This window comes from Pempheris klunzingeri, chromosome 5, assembly GCF_042242105.1.
Source record: "Pempheris klunzingeri isolate RE-2024b chromosome 5, fPemKlu1.hap1, whole genome shotgun sequence".
Taxonomy (NCBI): Eukaryota; Metazoa; Chordata; class Actinopteri; order Acropomatiformes; family Pempheridae; genus Pempheris; species Pempheris klunzingeri.
Genome location: NC_092016.1, coordinates 15,941,595 through 15,967,592, shown reverse-complemented (window position 1 = coordinate 15,967,592; position 25,998 = coordinate 15,941,595). Strand labels below are relative to the sequence as shown.

The 25,998-nt window shown below is 41.3% G+C and overlaps 1 protein-coding gene across 1 annotated transcript in view; it reads right to left on the bottom strand.

Annotated features, from left to right (window-relative positions):
- chkb (choline kinase beta) overlaps positions 1-25,998 on the bottom strand; it is a 249,422-nt gene that overhangs the window by 112,610 nt on the left and 110,814 nt on the right. The gene's annotated exons all lie outside the window — the stretch shown is intronic.

The following is a 25,998-nucleotide window of genomic DNA, read 5'->3' as shown; positions in this document are numbered from 1 at the left end:
TGTGTCATGATCGCCGGGTTTTCATTGAAGATATTGAGGACAAATGTTGCCAACCTGGTTTTCATTAATAATGTTCTCTTTCTCAAATGTAGATACAACAGAGAGGCTGACAAAGGCAAAAAGCTTAGCCAGAAATATGTTTCGTTTAGGCTGCGGCTGCACAATGTTTTTTTTTACTGAAATTGCATTCTCATTTAGTCATTGCAGGGTGAGAACACATCAACGTAAAAATGTGAAGTAAAGCCATTGGTGACTACACCTTTTTTGACAGACTAACCAGTAACATCCATAATTGCTGCTTTACATTATGATTGCTGAAATGAAACCTCATTGAAGTTAATAGTTGCACCTGTAATTTTCTTGCTCTGACAAGTCAAAATATCTGCTGCTTAAAAAGAAACAAGAAGGCTCAGGTGCTGGCAAGGCTGTTAAGATTCAGGTTAGTGAGACGTATTCAGACAGTAAAACGTTTTCTGGCTTCCAAACAGGACATGACAGAAAAAGTTTAGGAACCATTGGTTTCTATTTAGACTTAAAGATGCACTCAACAGTGAGGAAACCGGCTCATTGCAGTGGGACATGCACAGAAAATATGAGGTTTTAACAGATGTGTTTGTCTATGCATTGCGTCTGTTTATGATACTGTATGACTGCAGTATCACACAGCAGCATGCTCTCCTGTGTCTCTCCCTCTGCGTCTCCCCTTGTCTGTCTGTGTGGGCTTCCTCTGCCTTTCTTTTTGTTTGTATTTGCCACTCTGCCTCTGTAGTGTGATGACTGAGGCTGTGATTTTTATCCTCCCAACATTCCAGTAAATACTCAGACAAAACGTAGCGCACTCCGAGGAGCCTCAGGCCAGGGCAATCAATCAGGGAGAAAACAACACAGAGATCAGGCTGTTTCTGCTCCATAAAACAGCCTTCAGAACAACAGCAGCCATTCAGTGTCTAGGATGTAGAATTAATACTCTCTCGCTTTCTCTTTCTGTATTTTTCCTCAATCCACCCTCTGAATCACAATATCAAAAACTGCCACACTTCTTATAAACAGTATTTGGGACGGTTCTTTACTATGTAATTTACCCAGTGGGTTGTCAGCACAACTAGTTGAGTGTTCCCCAAGAAAACCTGGTGGTGGATGAAAAGTGATGAATCGGTAACAACTCCGAACCAAAACCAGAGCTTGAATCCTGAACCTGCGTAATGCAGTGAACGTCAGCACTGTGTTTTCTTTACTTACAGTCTATAGGATCAGGGATAATGTTGTATAAATATTTGATGGTTTCCTAGCAGGGTCTTATATGGCTGAGAGAGTGCAGCATTAAGCTTGATGATCAAGGAGAACTTCAAGGCATGCTTTCACACACGCAATCACAAAGACACATGCACACGCAAACACACAGAAACAGCAAAGCATGCATGCATGTCATGAGGTATGGCAAACACACACAGTAACAGCAATGCGCACACGCGCACACACGCACACACACACACACACACACACACACACAAGCAGTAGAGACGTCTCTGTCTGTCTCTGTCTGCATTGCATTGAGTTTCACTTTCTGTGTGTGCTTGGTTTACAGATGTTGATCATGTCTCGCTGAGCTTGCAGTGAAAAGACAGATTCTTTACATCTTTGAGACCAGTGCTACTCTCACGCAGCAACTTATTATGCTTTGATAAAAACTGTAGAAAAGCTTTGAAATCTGTAGAAACCACTGGTACCAGAGGGCCACTGTAAAGTTCTGTTAATGCACTACTCCCTGGAAGAAAAGAAAAGCATGTTTGTTTTAGCCCTGCCAAAATCGGTTATTCGAATCATTGTTAACAAATATCACAATGTATTTCCACTAGTATAGAGAGAGATTAGCACTGCCAGAGAGACTGTGTTAAATTGCTGAGCTGTTATGGCTGCCCCCTCTACACCACCAAAAAAGATAGTGTCCAAATTTTTCTCCATCTAGCAAGTGTGAAATGTCAGCCAGTGTATAATCTTACAGCGATCAACCTCACTGAGAGCAGAGAGACACAGAGTGTTTTTCTCCTTGAGAGATGTATGCAGATGGCAGCTGATGTATGATATTAACCTTTGCTGTCCCCCCCCCAACCCCACCCCCACCACACACACTTACACACGCACATTACACTTGGACACACATGTATGGCAATGGCATACTAATTATATTGATCCACCTTTTAGAGAGACAGCTCTGTTGTTTTTCTCCCTTCTGGTCAAAATCTGTGTGTGAGCAGTGAGGAAATGATTAAAAAATCATCACATATTTTATCTTAAAAGTCAAGATATATTATAAGCATGTAATAACTTTACCTGAGCATCCCAAAGTAGGTAAACCTGCCACATGTGCAACATATTTTACACAAATTAATTTGATAAATGTGTCAGTCCCCGAATATTTTCCTTGGTTTGGATTGCTTGTCAGTGGCAACATTTTTTAGACAAATGGGCCCCTCATTTTTAGTGTCGCTCCTCTCTTTGTCTACTGAATCGTCAGTTTTAGCGGGGGAAAAAAAAAAAGAGCAGAGGGAGGATGAGAGAGGAGGCAAAGTATAAAAACAAATTGGCGCAGAGGGATGAGAGTGAGATATCAAAAGACTGGATGGTGAGGAATGAATGAAACAGAGAATCAGACGTGCCGTGGTCTCTGAGGTCAAGGTCTATATCACTCTCTGCTTCTGAAACAACAACCACCACAACGAGCACCAGGGAGCCAACCAATCTGGGCTACTACATTGTTCACTATCTGCTGAAGAAAACAGCTCGGGCTCTCTCTCTCTTTCTCACACAACATATACACACACATACAATCACTCCTCACTTCATATCTGGAGAGAGAGAGAATAGAGCGTGTTCCTTATTGTCCCCTTAGTGGTGATGTGGGGGTGTGTGTTAGGGCTTGATTGTTACTGGTTTACATAAGGGTATTAAACTCTCGCATAGCCCTATCTATCTGAGCCAGGCAGATATATTTGTGTTGTGGTTCCTTTATGCATTTGTTATTTCCAAAGAGGATTGGGATGCACCAGTGGAAGAGAGGATAGATAGCCTGCTGATATTACCCTCTTCCTCACTCTCTCGCTTCTTCTTTTTTCCTCTAAAAAACTCTTGTGCGTTTGTGAGTGTGTACATGTGTGCAATTATCTGCGTGTCTGTGTTTGTGTGTTGCCTCCAGAAACAAAAGCGGGTAATTAATTAAAGAGAAGTGCACTTTGGCGCCATTGTCCTGTTCAACAACTCTAACAGCGTTCAGCAAAACAGCATTCAGTGATATTACTTGTAATAATAGCTGTTGTTTCAATCCGAATTGGTCTAAAATTAGGGATGTATTAGCTTATCATCATGTAGATGCATTTAGTTAAAGCAACGTAATATGCAGAGAGAGCTTCACTGTCTAATAAGTCCAACGAGAACATAATGTACATACATAAATGCAAGTGATGAAAATGCATTTACACAACTACTTTAGTACGAATACAATATTTTTTCTTTACCCCACTATTACTTTTTTCTTTCTTTCTTACTTTCTACTCCTTTGTCACAGCATGAACCAGAAAAATATTGTATTTTTTACACCCCAAGACAATTACTAGTTACTTTAGATGGATTGAGATTTGAGGTTTGGTTTGGTTTGGCACAAAAACGTGGATTTGGGTTTAGGGAAAGAGTGTGGCTTGGTTATGGCTTTTTAAAATTAACTCTTGGTTAAGGTTAGGGACCATCATCAGAATGGTTAGAATAACACTTGTTTAACACTTGGACATGCTTGAAAGAAACCAGTGTTGAGGAATCAGGACTTTGCTTCATGTAGCCAAGAGTCATAATTACTGCTGAGAGCTTTATCACTTGAATGCAAACAAGTTTTTGGGCATTTGCTGAAACAACTGATGCTCTCATTTTACGTGGGAGAACAGGCTCTATTCTGCATTAGAAGTGTTTTTTTACCTTTGATTCTTAAGTAATAAAACATCTGCGTCAAACAAAGGAAATATCTCTCACTTAAATTTTTAATGCAGGACTTTTACTTGTAATTCAGTATTTCTACATTACGGTATTGTTACTTTCCCTTAAATAAAGGATCTTGATACTTCTTCCACCGCTGAATATAGGCAAACATATCCAAAATTGCAAGCCTGAAATAAATTCTGAATTCCAATCTTAACAAACACATCCTTGAGAGGGCAGCTGTTATTTTGAGAATTCCCCGATCTGCATGTGTCTGTGTGCTTCTGAGGATCAGGCAGGAGAGGTTAAATCAAAGTGGAGTCAATAACTTCATCCCTCCCTCTTGGTCTGCTGTGCTGTGCTGCTGGGAACGCCTGCTGTTCACTCTCTGCCTTGTGAAAGAGGAGGACAGGATGGGGTTCAACACTTTCACAAACACTAAAGGAGGGAAGAGTCGTGCTGCTAATACAGAGGATGATCTAAGACTCTGGCACACAGATATGGGGACACACATTTATCCACACGCGCACACACACACACACACACACTGAGAGAAAGGCTTCCTCACTGTGTCTGAGAATGATAATGAGCTAAATTCTCTTTTCTCCCAACCTGAGAGCCTGAGTCCAGTCATGGCCACAGCCCTGGCTAAATCAATATCATCATCCATAATCTTTATTGTGGGATGAAACACAGCATAAATCAGCACAAAGCCCTTCACACATCCCTCTCTTTAGCAGCCTCCAATTGCATGGAGCACTCTCCTGGGCCGACAACACTTTCTTTTCAGTGCAGAGAGGTTGTCTCTCAGCACCTTCAGTCTCTGCAGCACCTGTTCATGCATCATTTCAGATATATGGTTGGTGATTTCGAGTGTGCTGCATCTGGAGCAGGTGTGAAAGGTGAGCTGAGAGAGAGATGCAGGTGTCTCTTTGAGAGGAGTCAACTGTTTTCTACCTGCAGGCGATTGGTGGACTGGGATGGTGTTTAAGTTGTTAATTCTTCCCTGGAAAAATGTGATTTTAAGCAGGACAGAAATGTCCGTGTGTGTGTGTGTGTGTGTGTGTGTGTGTGTGTGTGTGTCTTCCAGCTCTGCTCTCTTTGAGCGTGAGTGTGAGTAATGGCGTTTGGAGAAGAAAGCTTAGCCAAATCCTCTCATCAGTCTTCACTCCTTCAATACCCAATCAGCAGGCTAATTCAATACCCAATCACAAGTCTAATAGCATCCAGCCTAGAGGAGAGCCAATGAGAACTCGACTAATGGACCTTGGGGAATAACTAGCTGGACAAAAAGTTAGTGCAAAAAGAAGGCAGAATTTCTTTTCCCGTAAAGAAAATGTACTGTCTAACGATCTCAGTGTGGTGTCCAATTGCCCGTCACTGTAGCTGTGAAGTAGAGGAAAAATCTCTCATTAAACTGTTTCAGACGTTTGCGTTTACTCAAGCATGTCAAAGCGATGTGTTTGATGTTACATTCCAATCAGCATAGAAAATTAAAACAAACAAAGATATTTTTGTCAATTCCACCACTATCTGAGTTTAGTACTTGTTGTATTATATAATTACAGCCTTGTTTCAGCGTTACACTGCGCACAGCTCTCTGACATTTAACATGCAAACAGATTCACATCTCCCTCACTCATTTTTCCCACTGGAGCAGTGAATGCTGGGTGCATAAGTGCACGGGGCTGCAGGATAGTCCCAGCCATTGTGGTGTCACAAATCCCCCCTTCCTGACATGCACTGAATAAACTGTCACAGGCGTTATATAGTGTCTCCATAAAGCCTACCATCAAACAGTTACTACCTCCATCGCTTCAGTCCACTGCACCAACAACACAAACAAATCACACTGCGGTGCGCCCCGGTGTTTTCAGGTGAGTGTGTGTTTGTGTGTGAGATACGCAGTAAAGTGGGGTTCATACATGACTGTGTTTTCTGATATGATCATACACCATATAACCTTCTATATCTTGCTTGGTTGCGATCCATATTGACCTCCCTTTCTCAACCTCCCTGGCTAAAAGCCTTTCAGTGTGTTTCATGGCGCATATACAGTTTCCTGCTCTTCTGTTTTCTGTCACTGAGCAGTTTGTGCTTGATCATTAAAAGGATACATCAGCATTCACCATATATTTCTCTGGTGTGATTCCAAGTCTGACTTAATGTTAGCACTAGTGTGCATCATAAAAACAGAGAATCTACTTTGAAACACTAGAGGAGCAGAGAAAATGTGCACATTTCTGGGCCTTCTCTGTTGTTGGTGGTGTGTTTATCTTTACCTAGAAAATACACTGAACAGCAAGGATAAAGCTTCAGGCCAGAATAGCTAACATAGAATTAAACTATATACATTTTATCCTAACCAGAATATACATTTTAAGACAAGTCCTGGTTAAGGTTTAGGTGCACACTCACCAATTTCATTAGCATACAACAGCCAGAGAAATCCAAAGGCAATGTCTCCTCCTTAATTATCCTCAAAAGACCAGAGTGCAATGAGATTTGACTTTTGAGTTGATTCAAATCACACATCATGTTGTGGCAGCATCATTAGAGCATGATTCTGAGATATGTAGTGGACAAGGCAAGCGTGTGCCCCATGAAAACAAATTTCAAAAAATAACCATTACAGCCTTAAAGGCGTTGAACATCACTCACTAATCATACACTGTACAACAGAGTGTGAATACTTGAGGAGGAAATCCCTTTAATCTTCTTCAGGGCTACATCATCTTTTATTGGTGGACAAAGTGAATCTCAGCCTCCAGCCTCGGCCCCGTAGAAATGACAATTGATTTGCAGGTTATTTCCTGCTTCCTGTGAGCTAATTGAAATAAAGTGGGACGGCAGACTCAGGCTCTGCAGCATCTATCAATACTGCAGTTGTACAGTAGAGAGAGCCTTGTGCCTACTGCTGTGCCTTAACCAGTCCCACAGAATACTTGTTTCATTGTTTGGCTCATCACCATGCCTGTATTTTATGTGTGTTCCTGCTACCTGGCGTGTAAGCCTCCTTTTAATGACTGCATGTAAGTAAAATGAGGTGCAATCTATGGCTTACGAGTGTCTCTATGCTCTCTGTGTGTACATGCGCTGGTTGTGTCATGTGTGAGTTTGTCATTAGAGAAGAGGGAAAGAAGAATTCAAATGTCTTTAATATACTGTCTGAAATGTAACCTCACACTGTCTTTACCCACAACACACACACAAACTGCCACACGCTCACACACACTAATTAGTGTATAACGCCTTTTCCCATCAATTTAATTATGGTAAACATACTATAGATGACTATACAGTATCCAGCAGTGCACATCTGTCCCTGTGTATGTACAGCAGGAGAGAAGGAAGGAACAACTCGTTGCTCATGTATGGGAGGCAACAGAGGAATAAGTGTTGACGTGTGTGCATGCATGTATGCGCAAGCTCAGGAGCTACGTTTTATTTACTTATAATGTCCCAGCTGTCGTGAGCAGCTGGATTTTACACAGATTAAACTGGTGAGTGTGTGAAATCACATGTACAGTACAGTGTCGTCATTGTACTGATAATTCACTGCAGGAATTTACCCCAAACAAAATCTTTACTTACACTGGCCCAGGAACATGATCAAGGCTACAGGAATACTTTTATTAAAAAAAAACATTGCATTAATTTTGCAGATGCTTTTGTCTGAAGAGACTCAAATTTAAGATTAGTTTTTAATTTAGCATCACCACCACCACACCACAAAAACACTGAGACTTTTTGTTTTTGTTTAATGCTGCATATTTAGAACAAAGCGGGGGTTTCTCTGAATTGGATTTTAAATTACATTTTGAGAAAAGTGTAATTTTTAAAAGTCTAATTTGATTTTCCTTTAAATACCTGTAAACAACAGCTCCTCCTTCTGCTGCTTTTCTCTCAAACCACAGTAATGATTTCAGCCAGTGTCTTCCAATGGTCTAATCAAACTCTCGTTAGACTGCAAGATACACTGAATCATCATTAAATCTATCTGCGTATTACCTGTACTGCTACAATTAGCTATGAGTCTCATTTGAATCTCATTTAAATTCCTCCTATGAATCTCAATTAAACATAGAGATTCAAACAAACAAGCATAGCATTGGAAGTGTGTACACACACACACACACACACACACACACACACACACACACAGCACCTGCTGTTATCATTGCTGTTGTTTTAAATGTGTTCAGTTTAATTAATTTGTTTTGATACTCAAGACAAATCCTTTACAAATCCTCATGTGGTAATTAACAATTATCGTACATTTAATAAGCACACTGAGATAATGAAACAATTAGAGAGAAACAAGCTGTTTAAAGATTGAAGCTGTGCTTTGAACTAGTGTATATGCTTTAATTGTCTTTCAGTGGCTTCCGACTTCAATGAGCTAACAGATCATAATAAATGTCCTCACAGCTTACAAATCAAACACCCTTCAAAGCAAAATAACAAACCAATAAATTATTACTTGTAGAAAATATAAGCTTTCAACCGCGCTGTAATAGCGAAACACAAACACACGCATGTCCACACACACAGTGCCTTTCTCTCTGGTGTTATCACAGGGGCCAATTAGCGGGCCCCGGCTTTCTGCTAAGGCATGTGTCAGGGGACCTATAGGGAGCCCGCGAGGCTGCGAGAGGCCTCGGGGTAGCAGGAGAATTATCACTCTTTTCATCTCTCCGTCTCTTAAGCATCCTTGCATACACATATCCACATTCTGCTCGGAGCAAGCGCGCTGCCTTTCTTTCTCTCCTCCTCTCTCTCGTTCTCCTGCCATGCAGGCCTCTAGAACAACGAACAAAGGACGATCCTGAACATTATAGTATGCAAATACTTCAAACTAATTTACTCAGGTGGCCGATTTGGACAAGGTTCAATAAACATATGCATAACGTCCACGTACACATGAATCAGTCGATGGAGCTTACTCGTAACCTTTGATCCCTCTAAACAGTGAAAGCAGGACAACTTTGTGTGTGTGTGTGTGTGTGTGTGTGTGCACTTTTAGGTAACAAAAAGACGAAAGTCATCACAATACATGCTGATCAAAATCTGCATCCATGTTGCGCCCTGTACCGTCACTATAAGTGATGGAGTGCTCAGGGAGACCTAGCAGATTGCTGGAGCATGTGTGTGTTTGTGTTTGTGTGTATGTGTGTGTGTGTAGCTGGTTATTGAGTTTTATCCCAATCACACTCCTCCCACCCCCCCATTCTTCTTTCTTTCCTCTCATCCCTCTGTGGCCCCATGCTGAGTGCCTGGTAGGTGGTTCATACACACACACACACACACACACACACACACACACAAAGACAAAAACACACAGTAAGCCCTCCGCTGGCTGCAGATAGCTGTAGATCCCTCTCTCTCTGCTTCACACCACAGGTAGGAGGGAAGAAGGGGATGACAGGACAGGAAGACGAGGAGAAGGAGGAAGAGCTGGGTGGGGGTAGAGGAAGGGGGGTGGGGTGTTTGGCAGAACAGAATAAGAGGACAGCTGTCCTCTGTCAAGCCGCCGTCTACCTGTCTGTCTGCTACGCTGTGGGCTGATATGTCTTTCTTTCTGTCAGGTGGCTGAAGACTTAAGAGGAATAATTAGACAGAGAAAATAAAATAAAATAGGTTTTGGTTATGGGTTAGGAGAGTAATTATAACTGTAATAATAATTCTAATAAAAAGATAGAACGTCTGTCAGAGTAATGTGTCTGTATGTTGCTGTGTTTTTCTTTGTATGTGTGTGTGTATTTGTGTGTGTGTGTGTGTGACGTCGACAGGGATAGAGACAGCAGAGTGGAGGCAGTAGATAAGATAAGTGCTCTTTATTTCTGACAGAGTCATTTAGCTGCGGATGAAGAGAAGAGAGGAGGAGAGGACAGGAAGGAGAGAGTTATAGTTATGGAGCTGTCGGAGGTTTGGGAGTGTTGAATGAAATGAGGTCCGGAGGAGCAGAGGGAAACAAAGGTGGAGAGGCAGCAAGAGGGAGGCGTCTACGTGACCTTGCAGTCACAGAAACAGACAGATGAGGGAGGAGAACCCGTTTCCTCTAAATCATGTGATGTTTTTTTTTTTTTTTCTTCTCTCTCACTGTAACTCAGTTAACATGTCAGCCTACAGGCCACTTGCTGTATCTCCCCTCTCCTCGGCCCACACTCCTGAATCACTCTCCTCCTCACTCTTATTCCCCACAATGACTGAGGAGGTACCTGTGTTCCAGCACTAAGTTGTACAACACACAGTCATACTTTCTCTCTCACAGGCACACACACACACACACACACACACACACACACACACACACACACACACACACACACACACACATGCACAGTTGTAGAAGGTGTTTCTTTGTCATATACAGTATTTGCTTGTATTGAGGCATCAAACTGTAGGAGATCTCCTGTCACTTTTCTTTCTCTCACCTACTCTTCCTTGTATGAAGAAAAAGTATTTATTTGCATTTATCAAAGCCTTTCACCCCCTGAGAGAGAGAAAAATTGCAACGTCTGCAATACTCTGTGCGTGTATGTGTGTGTGTCAAGGGGATGTGGAGCAATGATGGGGGTTATTATGAAGAGACTCAGATGCGACAGGAGATTCCACTGATTGGGAATAAAACACCATCTTATCTATTTAAATAAACCCCACTGCAACTTCATCAACACACACACACACACACACTATAAATAAGAAGGCATATAAAGAACGACACAAGAAAGTAAACACATTCACTGAATCACACAAAAAACTGCAGAAGCCGGCAAATCTATGCATGTAAACAAACACAAGAGCAAATTCACAAAGGGATTTGTAGTAATTAAATTGCAATGATCGCCCTATTTTAGCTTTCACTTTGAAGATGAAAAAATAGTGTTCGAGCAGAGACATGAGGAAAAACAGTCCTAATAGAACATGAAAAGAACATCTAATTATTCAAAGGAGAGTCGTTACTGTAGGAATTAAAAATAAGATAAACAAATAAAAAAGGTTTCATGCTAAACTCAGCAGAATAATGCAGAGGAGTGATTCAAAGCTCCATAAATTATCCTAAACTATGCTTTGAAATTGCCAGTGGATTACTGGTGAACTGCACTGTGATCATCCTGGCTTCTGACTCTAGCCTGCTGACCTTTGACCTCTGGCTGACCAGAAGAGCAGAACCTGTACTTGGCCTGTGACCTTGTGGCATCTTTAATAACCAGCTCGCAACCCCCAGCCCCCACTGCAGGAACACACAACTGTGCACATGTCAATACTACAAGACATATGCAAAAGATGGATGCAGTCGAGCCATATGTGTATGTGTGTGATAGTAAATAGTGAGGAGAGATACAGTGATGTATGTTGGGTCTGCAGTCTGAGGCTGCAGATGTTCACCCCAGGTGGTCTGACGCTAATAGCATTCCACTTTTTACAGGCCCTTTAATTTACTCGAGATAAAGCCACATAAAATATACAGTACAGAACACTGTGATGCATCTATCAGCACCAACAAATCTGTTTTCTGAAAATCAGAAAACAGATTTTTAAATGTACCCTCTCTTAATTTAAATGTTACCATTTTATATTTGAAACGTGTCCACTTTGAACTTTTTTGATTTAACAAATATTATATTATACTTTAAGTAATACAGTATGAGTAAGAGATGATGGGCCTGACGAAGCCTGTGGCCAGATTCTGTTATTATACACACAGTTACCCAAATGTGACATTAAATGTGGATTATCTAAAATGTATACAAGTATCTTTGTACAAAAAAGGCAGTTTGCATTTTGCGACAATTATCATACTTGAAAAACATGTAGTGTTACAGTCTGATGCCTTAGGCCTCTTGTAGAAATAACTATTTCTTGTAATGAGTTCGCTACCATGTTTGAAAAGTTGGACGTGTGTTTGAAAATGAGAAAGTGTCACAGTGAGAGAGAGGGTGAGTGTGGAGCCCATATGGCCCCTTGTATAGGCAGGAAGCGAGCATGCTTGTATCTCTCTCCTCTGTTCGCTCCTCCTTCCGTCTTTGTCTCCTCCCTCTCGCCCAAGATGAGAAAGGGAGAAAAAGGGTGGTGGTGCAGCACCCTTCCTACGTCACATATGTTTTGTGAAAAAAAAAACAAAAACCATGGGATCAGAGATTTGGAGGAAGGTGACTTCTTCAGGGAGTTAATCAAAATAAGTCCACAAGAATCTATAAATAAAATCTATAAATAAATAAATAATCTATACATTTTCTAAAATTGTAAAATAGAAATTTGTCTTACTCTTTTTGTCTGTGGCCTTAATGGCAACACAGTAAAAAGAGCAAAGAATAGTACAAACATTTATTTTGTAATGTTTGGAAAGAATTAGAAATAGTCTTCTCAGAAACCGACATAATAAAAAGCTTACATAACTGATGTTACTAGAAAGCAAACAGGCAGCAAAGATCAGAGAGACTGTCTGTCCTCTCTGGATGATTTTCCCATGCTAGACGGTCTTTGGCAATACTTCACAAACCAGAGAAAACCCACACTCACAATGTTGACTTTGTATTTTAGTGCAGTTAATGTGTACACTATTTATTTCTTCCTCCAGAATAGCGGCTCCAGTCGCAGGCTTGTGCTTTAATAATATACTACTGGTGAGACCACAGACAGCAAGGTCCTGTCTCTGTTGCATACAGCGTTAATACACACACACACACACACACACACCACAGGGTGTCTTTCTGCTCAGTAGAAGTCAGCAATCAATTAAAACTCTCTAAACAACAAGCACCTCCTTAAACGCGTACAGAGAAACAGCTGATTCTTTAGTGAATGAAAGTTGAACACTGTCGGCAAAGAAACCACAGCTCATCTCCTTAACACTCCTCTCGTCTTCTTCTCTCCTCGTCTTCTTCCAGCCCGTTAGAAATGGGCTGTTTTTCTTTTTTTCATGAATCTTTAATCAGCCTTTTCAAGTGAGTGGGCAGGCTGAGACTCTGCAGAGCACTGACCTGGGCTGCTGAAACACACATTCTGATGTAACTCAGACAGACGCTGCACAGGTTAGACCCCGTTAACATCCCAGGAACTCTCTAAGACTCGTTTCTGATCAGCAATAAAGCTCACAGCTATGTACTATGTCTCCATTTTTATGCTGGCAGGCTTAAAAGGCAAGAAAAAAAACAAAGTCTGGTGGAATTTAAACACACAATATTTCTATCTACACGGTGACAAAAATAAAAGATAGTGTAACTAAATTCCAGCATTGTTTGGTAGCTGGACTGGCTGCATGCAGAGCCATCAGTGTGTTTGTTCTCCTGTTTAGACTGAGAGGAAATCCATCAGCAGGAACCCAAGAGGGAGAGAGGGGTGACAGTTGTGTACGTATGGTCTCTGCATCTCTTTCTCTGTCATGACACAAATGCATTTGCTTGTGCAGGCATGCACTCAGCTGCACACATGAACACAGACACACACACACACACACACACACACACACACCTCCAACAGTAAATAAAGCAGTGCAGTCAGGTCACAATCACAGTAAACCACACAAACGACTACCATCTGTCTCTTTGTCTCAGACTGTGGGAGTCAATGAGCCTCACTGGCAACAGTTCATACTACACTGCCCAAACACAATAACATTCAACATCATGGTTTAAAAAAATGAAAGAATACAATATCTGTGAAGGTGTACCGGCAATTCATTATTCCTCTCCCTCTCTCTTATCACTCTCTCGTTTCCTCTTTGCCCAACTCCGTCCCTCCTTCTCTTCCTGTAAATGAGTGATTTATCAGCCTTAATTGCTGGCAGTGGTTCACTTGGTCATGTGACCGCAACATGACAGCATGTGATAAATACACCCTGAAAATTAAACCCTGCTTTGCAAACACAAACATGCGTTGCTTGCATCGCATCTGCAGAGGGAGGGTGTGTTTGGATGCTGACAAAAATAGAATTGGTCTAATAAAAGCACTGCTTTAAAAACAAAATCTCAGCTCACGATGTGCTTTAAAAGCAAAATGTTGTCGTAATAAAAGACATTTATCAAAGTGAGGCAAAGGGCAAAAGGGAAAAATGTACGATCAATAATGATAGACCAAGTAAATCTATTGTTGTAAGGTGTCTCACAGCAGTGCCCCATAAACACTGAATGGACACACACACACATACACACAGCCTACAGTAGAATCTATCACTCTAGCTCACATGTGTTTCCTCCTCACAGTGATCAGCAGCAGGGTGCTAAGTGAAGGGCCAGCACTGCTCAGTTCATGCATCTTATTGTTACATGGAGCCAGTTCTCAACCACTGACCTTTTTATTCACTGCGCCATACATTGTTAAAATAATGTATGAGGTGTCTCAGCCAAAGCCACTTCATTGTGTTGTGTTATACACAACAGAGGCACATATGTGTGTGTGTGTGTGTGTGTCTTACTGGAATTTTGCACAAAGCATACTATATGTGAATGCACAGGAGCCAACACATGTTTGATGTTAAGAAATTGAATAAAAGCATAAAAAAAAAAACCCATGAACATTGTTTGTGCGTGTGTAGTGACATGTAACTGTAGTCATACATTTAAGCACCATTTTCCGTGTTGTGACTGATAAAAATAGATGCACATCCTTGTCTGTGTTCTGCTCCGTGTGTGTCCTGTCAACATGCTTGTGCTCTTTGTTTATAGGCCGGCAGTAAAACACGTTTATTTGCTGCGGTCATGTGACAAATGCTTTTTTCTAAATGTAAAGTCATCTTCTGTTTTGTACCTTCACAACTATAAAACAGAGAAAAATGTAAAATCAAATAAAGCCAAATTAAAAAAAGAAAGAAAGGACGGAACAAAAAATTTACCGGCAACACAATGAAAATAAAAAGCAAAACATGACAAAACAAAAGTTGATATTTCAGGATACTCAACTAACTTTGATCTATTCTAATCTTATTTATCCCATTATATTATGCTCCACAACAGCTTGTTTTTTAAAAGTAAAATCAAACTAGCTCAGCTGATGAAGCTTGCAGTCAGATTTTGACTACAAGAAGACAGAATCTTCTCTAAACATGTTAAAACATGATGATTAACGTGCTCCCAGGCTACATAAGCAAGTATGACACTTATGTACAAGCACACACAAACCCAAATGCCAAAATAATATAATTTAGCCTTTATTCAGTCTTGCTCCAATAATAATTATTTTTCTGTATATTACACTTACTCTAATATTTAAATTGCAATCCACAAATGAGCTACTTAGACTTGAGCCTGATGTCTGTTTTGTTTTCTCATATAAAGCTCATATAGGAGCTCATATAAATACAGTTTATCCATAGTGTTATGCACTGTGAGCCGCCACCATATTACTGCCCCACTAATCTCTTTTTCTGATGAAACACATAATTCAGGAGGACAGAATTAGACGGTAAGAGGACAGACACAGACAGTAGATAGAGAAGCATGGAGCCAACCTTACTGTCTACCTAACAGTAAGACATTTGACCTCTGCAGGAGTTGTGCTACTGATGGGACAAGATGATTTCACAGTTTGGACAACAACAGAAGCATCCATTGTGAAACTAAGTGTGTATGCGCTCGCTTGCGCACTGCTCGTGTGTATTGTGTATTTTTTGCAGGTTTGCATATTGCATATATGAATGCTTGTGTATAAAAAGGTAACGGGGGGGGGGCAGAGTGACTCCAGCACCTCTGCACCTTCCCTTCCTCCTCCTTATTTATTTGTCTGTATTAGTTAGCTCCTTCTCAGCACTTAAAATTAATGTCATCCAGCAGAAAATAGAGGCTGAAAGCTAAAATTCAGCACTTTCCCAGCAGCCTGGTTATTTATCAAGCTAACAAGGAGAAGATGCATCCCGTTTCAGCCGGGCCCAGGAAATATGTGCCATTAAAGCCTAGAGCTAGTGTTTGAGAGCCAGGGAATAAAAGTGAGGGTGTCAGGGAGAGGGGATGGACGGCATTGCCACTAATATGGATGCAGAAAGACCAGCAGACACATTTATATAAGGGACAATAGATACACTCAAGTAGAAGCATGAGAAGCAAGAGGAAGCACACATTCTGTCTACCAGCGACGCAGCAACAATACATATTCTGCATGTGCTGCATGTGTGTATATGAAGTGCTGATTCGCTCAAGGCTATAAAAGACGATCCTTAAGGGGATACAGAAGACATAGTTTGGAGCTTTGAATAAATCATGTGCTGCCAGAGTGAGTTTAGCACTAATTTTCTCTTTAGGAGAAGGGTGTTGAAACATGTCCCAAGGACTGTTAGTATTGTGCCGTGTTAACATCTCCATAGCATCAGGAGCTAACGCCTCAGTGTTGGAATTCAATTAGACACTGGGTGCAATGCTAAGCAGCTAGCATTGGAGAGTCACCACAGGGAAGAGAGAGGAGGGGATGGTAATGCGAGGGGAGTGAGGAAAGAGTGTATGTGTGTGTGTGTGTGTGTGTGTGTGTGTGTGTGTGTGTGTGTGTGTGTTTGTGTGCATGTAAGGAGAAGGAGGCTGCAGGCGAGAGGAAGGCCCTGGGCTGCTGGCTGCTGTGATTCAGGGGAATACATTATATCACACTAACCTCCGGCTGATCACAAGTTCCTCTCTCAATCATGCTGTGAACACACAGTCACAACCTGAGGACAAGAGTGGCTCTGAGGCTAACACACAAACACACACACACAGTGGTAACAGCTTTACAACTAATTATGTTTGAATAAAACAACACAATCCAGGCTTAAACAACTGAAACATCGGAGAGAAAACTGTGTATTAACATAAGTTGAAAAGAGGAGTGGGTTGATGTTTAGAGGTTAGGCTCGAGGGTGCAGTTTTTTCCTGAGGTATCATCTATTCTGTAATTTAGAAGAAAGTAAAATCACATAACACATTTTCAAAAACAATCCAGATCTAAACACAGTTGTTCTGTGTTCAGTTTGTGTATCTTTATGATGGCAGAGAGGGAAATGTTTTTACTTTTTGTGAATTCTAATACAGACCCAATTCCACTTGCTCCCTCTGTTTTTAGACCAAGCCTAATAATGAGCGTACATCCTGTTCATATCCTGCCTGTCATTTGGATTTTCTGGATTGAGGGATGACATCTGTGTCACTATCAAGTCTGTAACAGTGCAACTAGTCTCACACTGAGCAGCTAGTAGTTATATATATCCCAGGCAGTAAATGGATAGTGAAGTGTGTCAAACTGTGGATGGAGCAAATTGCTGCAGAATACAAAAGACCCCAACACAGCCGCAGTGTTTTATAAGTGACATTTCAATGTTTGAAACAAGTGTGAATGAGACATTGATTGTTTTTTTTTCTTTTTGAGATCATATTGTGGAATTTTGCTTCAATATCCGAAATTCTGATACAGTTTTGTTTGACTATATTAATACTGTTTTCAGAATATTTTCTGGGAAGGTGAAAATGCTCCAGTTCGACCCACCTTCTGCCTAGTTGATGTTTGGTGTATTTCAGTCGTATTTGAAGCTTTGATATTTGCAAACATCTCATGGGAAAGGCTTTTCAGGTGTTTACGTACTCAGCGCATATGTTCACACAAGCACTTAAATATATGCCCTCTTTCTTCTCCTCTCTTACGCACCTTGGTGCGTCTGCCTGCATGTGTGTCCTTCCTCCTCTGCCATGTCTACAAAAAACCTGACCTGCCTGCTGTCAGCCACAGAGGCACCTTGCCCCCCCCCCCACGAGTGGCCGACTCACCCCATCACCATGAGGGGAGGAGGAGGAGGAGGAGGAGGAGGTGGAGGGATGACGGGGGATAATGGTGGAAGAAGGAAATGTGGGGGTTGGGGTGGTGGGTGGACGCAGGGGGGAAGGATCGTGGAGGCGTGGTGGGTGGGTGGGGGCTCTGAAGCTTCCTCTAATGTGCCCTCTCCACTCCCCTGCCTGTGACCTCAGAGCTCCTGACAGCCAGAAAGTGCTGAAGCATGCAGGTGTCCTAACGCTGCAGCCACACACATGCAAGCGCTTGGACACGTGCTCCTCTCTGGCGTGCACACACACACACACACACACACACACACACACACACACGCAGGTGTCCTACCTTAGCAACCTGCATTCTCTCATTATTAACTCTTTCACCACCTCCGTTCTCGCTGTGTCAATACCGTCACATAAAAGATTGTGCAATATTCTGTCTAATAATAATTGTGATCATGGCAAAATGGACAATGATGGAGTGCAAATCAAAGGCAAAACAAGCATGTGCTTCACAATGCTGAGCACATGAGGAAAGTAGAGTATACTGTCTGCTGCACAGTAAAATTAGCCGATGCTGATGCTGTAGTTTCCTCTGTCCAGCCTCTCGACTGTACAGTGTAAATCCTGAGGTGTCCAGAGAGTGTCCTGTCCTAAGTGTGTGTGTGTGTTTGTGTGTGTGTGGGAGGGGGGTTAGGGTTAGAGAGTTGTATTACAGTGGTGATGAGTCGCCTGGCTGCGAGGCTGATACCTCAGCAGCACCCAGCATTGACCAGGCCTTTAAATAAAGCCTTCGATCCTCCAGCAGCAGAGAAGGTCACCGCCTGCCTCTGGTTACCCTGCCTGTCTGTCTGCATCCACGGCCAGGAGCCCTCCTACCATGCCTTCCTCCCTTCCTTCGCCTCCTCACCTCCTCCTGTTCTCTCACCCTGGCGTGCATGTCTGCATTCAAATCCAGATGCCTTCCTTCCTTAACTTTGCCTCGATCCCTCCCATCCACCCCTTTTCCTCTCACCATTTTCTGTCTGGCGAAGTGAGAGCACAAAAAGCTAGCCCTCGCTTTGCCTCGCTCACTCCATCATCCTCCGCCAGCCTTTGCAATCGCAACATCCGCCCAACTGCGTGTCACCCAGAAATAAAAAATAATGTACAGTGTTTGTCTCTGCAGAGAGAGCTGAGAGAGTGAAGGAGGTCAAAGGGTCAAGACAAAGGTTTTGGCCTCATCCCATGAGCACTACGCATGTCACCCTGCTGTCAATCAAGCAGCACTGTCAGAGCCCAAAACAGAGAACTGCGTAACATGGCAACAAACACTGAGAGGGATCTCAGTCATGATAAAGATAAATATGAAGTGAGAAAAAATGCTGCTAATAATGAAACCGTTCTAGGTGTGTGCTGCCCCAAACAAGTGCAATACAAATAGGGGGTTTTGATTTAACTCTGAAGAAAGATACAACAATCTTAATTAATGTGTGAGGCACACAAGTATTTGTCAGATATGCACAAATAGTGAAAATATGAAGTGTTATATGACCACAGATTTTGAGTGTTGAGTGTTTGACAGTGTAAAAACAGATTGTATTAAATTATTTGAATTAAGAACAGAAAGCAGGTAACAGAAAAAGTTACTATTCATATTTCTACTTCACTGACAAATATGAAATCAAACAAACAGTGGTTTTAAAGATTAAAAATCTCTGCAGCAACTCTGTTCAGCATGCTGTGTATTTTCCATTGTGGTACATGTTAAATGTTTTGCTCCTCTTTTTGCTTTTGAATATAAATTGACTTTTTTCAATAAAAAAATCAAAGTGAAGGAGATTGATACCGAGTCCTTTTGTATATAAATCCAACATTTGTAAATAAAAATGTAAACAAATTGAATAATATAAATATTGAAACTAATTTTATCTGTTATTAAAAACATTGTTAATAAAAAAAATGCTCAGTGTGAACGTAATGGGCTGCATTTTGCAGGAGACATAAAATTTAGATCATCAGACTGCAACACCTATTGATTCAGTTTATGTTCTTCTTTACTTTGACATTAGGGTTGAACCTAAAGGGCTGAATATCCTAACGGTCTATAAATGCGTTACATGAATTTGTGCTGTAAAGTAAAGCAGTGTTGAAGATTAAAGACTGAACAGGACAAGGTACCTCAGACTCCCGGGTGGTGGGACGGAGCGCTCTCACGGCTCTCTATCACAGATGGAGGAATTTTCTTGATGTCCTGCAAAGACAGGAAACAGAAATGCATTTAAAACCCACACTCTCCTCGAACAACACAGGAAACTCTGCAGTAGACATCACATACTTTGAACTTTGAGTAATTTAAAGAAATGTGACACACTGGAGAGAACAAAGATAAAGTCATGAATTACGGTGACAGATAATAATTTTAGTCTTTTTAGAAAACTGAAAAATACATTTGTGGCATTCTTACTTACAATTCAGATAAAAGATTATTATAAACAGAAGGTGTAGATGAAGAGACAGGCAGCGTGAAACACAAACAAAACTTGATCAAATCTTCAGCCAAATAAAATCGGTCGAATATTTCAATCAATCAGATATTAGATTTGAACGGAAGGTGTGAATTGACACGCGCACACACACACACGCACTGCAGTGTATTTCAAAAGCAAAATCAATACCCATGAAAAGTATATCTGAAATAAATTTCAGGTTATAATGTTATGTAACGTTGTATTTAATAACTACCATGTCCTTCATTATAAACTTCAAAATGTAAGTGCATGATTTAAAATAAATTAGAGATTAAATGCATTTGTTCATAAATGACTGAAATTAAGCGCTAATGTCAGTTAGTTCATGACGACCATATACACATGTTCTTCTTTTTAGGTGTATCCATGTCTGAGGGGTATTCAGGGTATTCACATGAGAGCATTATATGAACATATGGTAGGGACGGCCACGCATAGAGAAAACCTGGTTTAAAAAGTGACAAATCATCCTCAAGAACTTTTCGCTGGGCTTCAGTAGAGAGAAATGAGGCAAAGGAGCGACAAAGTATATTAATGCCCCTCAATCCATCTTAAAGCAACAATGAGGGCTATTCATTCCCTGTAATCCGATTCACACTGGGGCCAAATGGACTCTGACCCATTCAGCTACATAGGAGCTCCCGGGGATAGACCTACAGCAGGGAGAGGTCTGCCGTCACCTGAAAAACGCTCTGACAACATGGACAGACCAGACTCTCCGGCGTACCTAAACGCTGTTGAGAATTTTACACTTTCTGCCCCATAGAAATGAATCTGCTCCTAACCAAACACACCTATAGGTGAACGCAAACAAAGAGCTCGATAAACACACACACAGGGCCAGATACAGAGGAACATTCACACACACATGCAGGCATGTATACATACTCCCGCACATACATACACACACACTCACTGTGCACTCACGTGTCTACTGTATACTAACTCAAACAAACACACACACACACACGGCTTAATATGAGGGAAGTGAGGCCCACGTGCAGAAGGCTGCTACATGGCAGCAGTGTGTGGGGTCAAGGCCTTTCCCAGGTACAAATGAAAGGGAGAGGAGAGACTTTGGAAGGGCTGAACAACACTGTGGGTCACCTTGCCTGGCAAAGAGATCAATGTCTGTTTGACTGGCTGAGAGAGAGAGAGAGAGACAGAGAGTGAGAGACAGAGAAAGAGAGAGAGAGGCTGCAGTAGAAGGGTAAATCACCTCTCTCACTTCATTGAGATGCAGGTAAAACACACAGGGGTCAGGCTTGGCTCCAGCTCCACCCTGCATAACACAAACTCCTGCACGCACACATAGAAAAACACACACACACACACACACACAGTCGCATAATGCACTCAGTTTTCAAACACCCCCCCCACCACGCCTGCCGCGGTCCAAAACACACCACTCCACTGACTCTGTGCCCTGCAACTCAACTCACTGTTGAAAACCCTGTTGAAAACATCAACACAGCCTCAGCTGTGTTTATCTGTGAGTCAGAATATTGTGATCACATGTAATTAAATCATAATTAGCTTTCATCTCGTGCCCTTTAGTTATGCATTCTGAGGAGAGCTTCTCATACGAGCAAATGCAAATCTAGTGTTTGAATTCTGCTGCGACATAGACAAAACATGAGACACATTACATGTGCCCATATGCACATCCTTTTACAGCTGAGCGTTTACAGTAATCTCAATTCAACACAAGACCATAGGATTGGATTCAGACAATCACATTACCTCCACTCTGCCCATGCTTCCATTTGCTGGAGAAAATCACCATGTAAAGCCAATACAGACAGATATACGCACAGAGGAAGCAGCACAAACCCTCTTTACAGCCGCTGCATTCTCACCACATGCACAGCTGTGACAGGAGGGGACAAGTTAAATTATTAGGGTTTCAAATAAATGACACATAACTCAGGACACTGCAAGACACAGAGAGAGGGAGAGAAGCTCTGCTCTGCAGGTCTAGATGATGGACGGACCACAGAGGAACATAAATGCAGCTGATTTAAATCACTTTAAATGTAAATGTTTATTGCGTGGAGTGATGCAGATGCGGATTGAGTGGAAGAGATTGAAATTGTTTCCTCTTTTGAATGCAAATATGTTTTTAACCCTTTGGGGGGGTTTGTCGTGGGGAGAGTAGCGCTCACAGGAAAGAAAAGGAAATGAACGCACACAAAAAGAAAACTGTTGTGATACAAAATGCGATATGTGACTCCAATTGTTACAAAACCAATTTTAGCAATGCAAAACTAATTCTTATTTGTTTGATAGTAGATAGCTTTTGATAAAAATGATAACGTAGGGGATTGTGTAATTTTTGTGACATCTTAAGTTAAGAATGCTTTTTCTGTTAATATTTTAAGAAAGAAACTATCTACTTACTGCTCAACAGATTCTATAGATATATAAAAAACACTTACAATTAGAACAGTTATAAATCCAAATAGAAGAAGTATTGGAGAAACCTAAACTTTGGTTCAGCTGCTCTGAAATTAATTAGTGAATTGCTAAAAAGATAAATGAATGCAGTCTGAATTTGTTGCACTTCTGGCCTTTTGAGTTTTATATTAACTATATTAACATTACATGTTTGGCTTACATATGTTTGGATTTCCTTTTGGTTGACATAAAAAGCTACACGCATTACAATGTCATGATAGAATGATTAATTCCTATAGTTATATTGCACTGAGTTAAAGCACATACACACCCTTCCACCACAAGGTCAAATAAAAGACAACGCAGGCTGGTTATTGAGCACTCACACAAATAGACACTAAGAAGTGTGTGCATCCTTTGTCCTATTAATTCTGAGGCATTAAAGCGAAGTACATGATGATGATTCAACTGTCAATACTGATAAATTTCAAAGTGATTTCCCATGGTTGACCTGAAAGAGAGAGTCCAATATTGTGACAGCAGACAACTACATTATCTTTAATAACCTAATCATTGGACAGACTGCAAATGATCACAGTGCAGACGTCAATATACTGGCCTGGAGAATAGAATTACAGTTCAAACTGATAAGATTAATAATGTTGCGTGTCTGTGTGTGTCTGAATACTATATGTGCACACTTTCTCATACCGTATAAATGAAAGAGAGGAAGCAAAAGACAGAGAAAGAAGCAGTGAATCTAGTAGAGTGCTGAGAAATGGGCAGGAAGCGCTGAAATATTGTTTCCTGTGCCTTCTGCCCTCCTTCAACACAGGAAGTGAATCAGTGCCACTGAATCCTCCTGCCCCTTGGTGTGTCTAGAAGTCAAAACACACACAGGAGCAGAAAGCATCCCACACAGTTTCCACACCCCCACAGTGATCAGCAATTTTCCTCTTTATCGTTCTTACGCATTGAATAACGGAGCTCTGGAAACCTATGAACCATTAAACAAAGCAGGCGTCCCATCACAGGGCACCGCTGACACACGAGCAGGCTCCAGGTAAGTCCTGAGACTCAACTAATCCTGTCTACCTAACAGAAGAAAGAGGTGCCATGAAAGAAGTATAGCATCTCCAGTTCTAGGTTATAACACAAATGTAATTAAATAGCACACTATATTGACCTAATCAGATAGGAGGGCCATAAATTAGTGGACACACGCTCACTAAAAGGCCCTCTCCTCTCAGCTAGGACGCATCTCTGATCGTTTATCATCTGAAAGGAGCAGGAAGGCAGCCAGCATCTCTCTCTCTCTCTCTCTCTCTCTCTCTCTCTCTCTATGTTGCTCGCTCTATCTCTGTCTCTCACTCACTTTTAATCACAGAGAAAATCATTCCTCCAGGCATGAGAGGATCCATGCTCTCCCATCTTGTCCCTCACTCTAAGCTTCTAATATGAGCCAGGTGACTGTGTGACACTGTTGTGCAGGTGAGACACAGTGCTGTTACTGTCCTGTCTTTGTCTACCCTGAACACAGACACTTCGCTGTGGTGCATTTTAAAGTTTCCAAGATCACCCCCCCCCCTAACACACACACACACACACACACACATTTGAAGAAAAACAAATCCTCCTTATGTACATACACACAGCACATGCAGGCACTCAGGCTGTCAAAGGTCCTGCAGTGGGAAAAGATAATATCCCTCCTCCACACACACACACACACACACACACACACACACAGTTTTCCAGCAGCATGCATTGTGGTGGCAGTGACCTCGTATGGCAGCCCAACCCGTGTGCAGCTTTTATCTCAGCCATGCTGCTCTTTAGGATGCACTGAGTCCATCAGGCTGCTTTCAGGAGCAGAAACACTCTGCAGGCCACATTCAGTCCGGAGCAGGGGCAGGTTACAGGCTACTGGAGAGTCGCTACAAAACCAAATTAACTGGAGTGCCTACTATGGCTTATCTTTTCTCCTCTCTTTTAAGCATTTTGTGTCAGAAATCAAATAAAGGTTCTTTACTCTAAAGCGAAAACGGTGGATCGCCAAAATACCTCGGGCACCTATAGAGAAACTCCTGTCAGGTGCCTGTTTAGCATCACTAGAAATTAGACTATTTTAATCACATCACCACAGTGTTATTATAAAGTGTCTGGCTGCATAAAGTTTAATCCTCGATGGAGTTATATGCAGAAAAATTCAAAATTCAAAATATTCAAATATTAAGCATGTTTGTACATACTCGTATATTTGCCTCATCTTTCCGAGATGATCGTTTTAGTCATCTAGACCTTTGTCTCCGGTCGATTTACATGAAACTCTCCACGGACAATATTCATTCATTCAACAAGTGGACAGCCACCGAGTAAAAAGTGCAAGTTTACTCTAAAATCAATCATTAACCCAGGCTTTTCTAGGGCAGCTGCAGCACAATTAATAGGCCCTGAGGCAAAAATAAAAAACGTATTGGAAATGCTGAGCGTTGAGGTCTGATTTTCCGCACGTTTTTCCCCCCATCAAGAGAAATTAAAGAGTTTCTGTCTTTAATTGCGCAACAGGTGAAGACAGACCATTTTATTTCTTGAGAAGCAAAAGTCACCAAAAGAAAAGAAGACAATTCATTTAGATAATTCGCCGTGTATTTGGGGATACAAGGATGAAAAACGCATATTGAATCAAAATGGGAAATTATTTGCAAACATACATCAGAGCTGGACTTGTTCTGGGAGCTGTTATAATTACGCGCCTTTGTGCGCAACATCTGCACCGAGCTTTACTCAAAAGCAGATGTTTATGAACAGATGTCTGTTATGTCACTGACATTTGTGATTTTCTCCTTCTGTTTATATTTCAGTTTAGATCGAGAGGGGGATTACAAGGCTCAAACACACAGTGACAAACAACATGCAAAACTAAAGAGAACAAAAATGATAAACATGTTCAGGAGAATATTTTTGTTTCCATTCACGAAGGTTTATTGATGAATGGTATATTTATTAAATTCCATTTTTTTAAGAGTGAACACGATGTCTGCCAGTTTAACTGTACTGTCCAGACAATACATTTTACTGTATAGAAATCCAGGGCATCACAAGAGATGTATGGCGACATGATGCTTTGCTTAATTATTCTACAACACCGGGAGAACATTAGATTTCCATTTCCAAACAGTTCACAGTTTATTTACCGAATAACACCCATAGGGTTCTGGATAAACTTAATTAAGTTCCTTAAATGAAAGGAAAACACATTAACAACGAAGTGCAGAAAGAATATATCATATTTGCAACAATTTTGCCAGACAAAGTAGTCTTCCTCGTTTAATTCAGGACATGCATGTATTCTGTTTCTGGTCTGTTCAAAGCATTTTATCTTCAGCCCCACTTGTTGATCG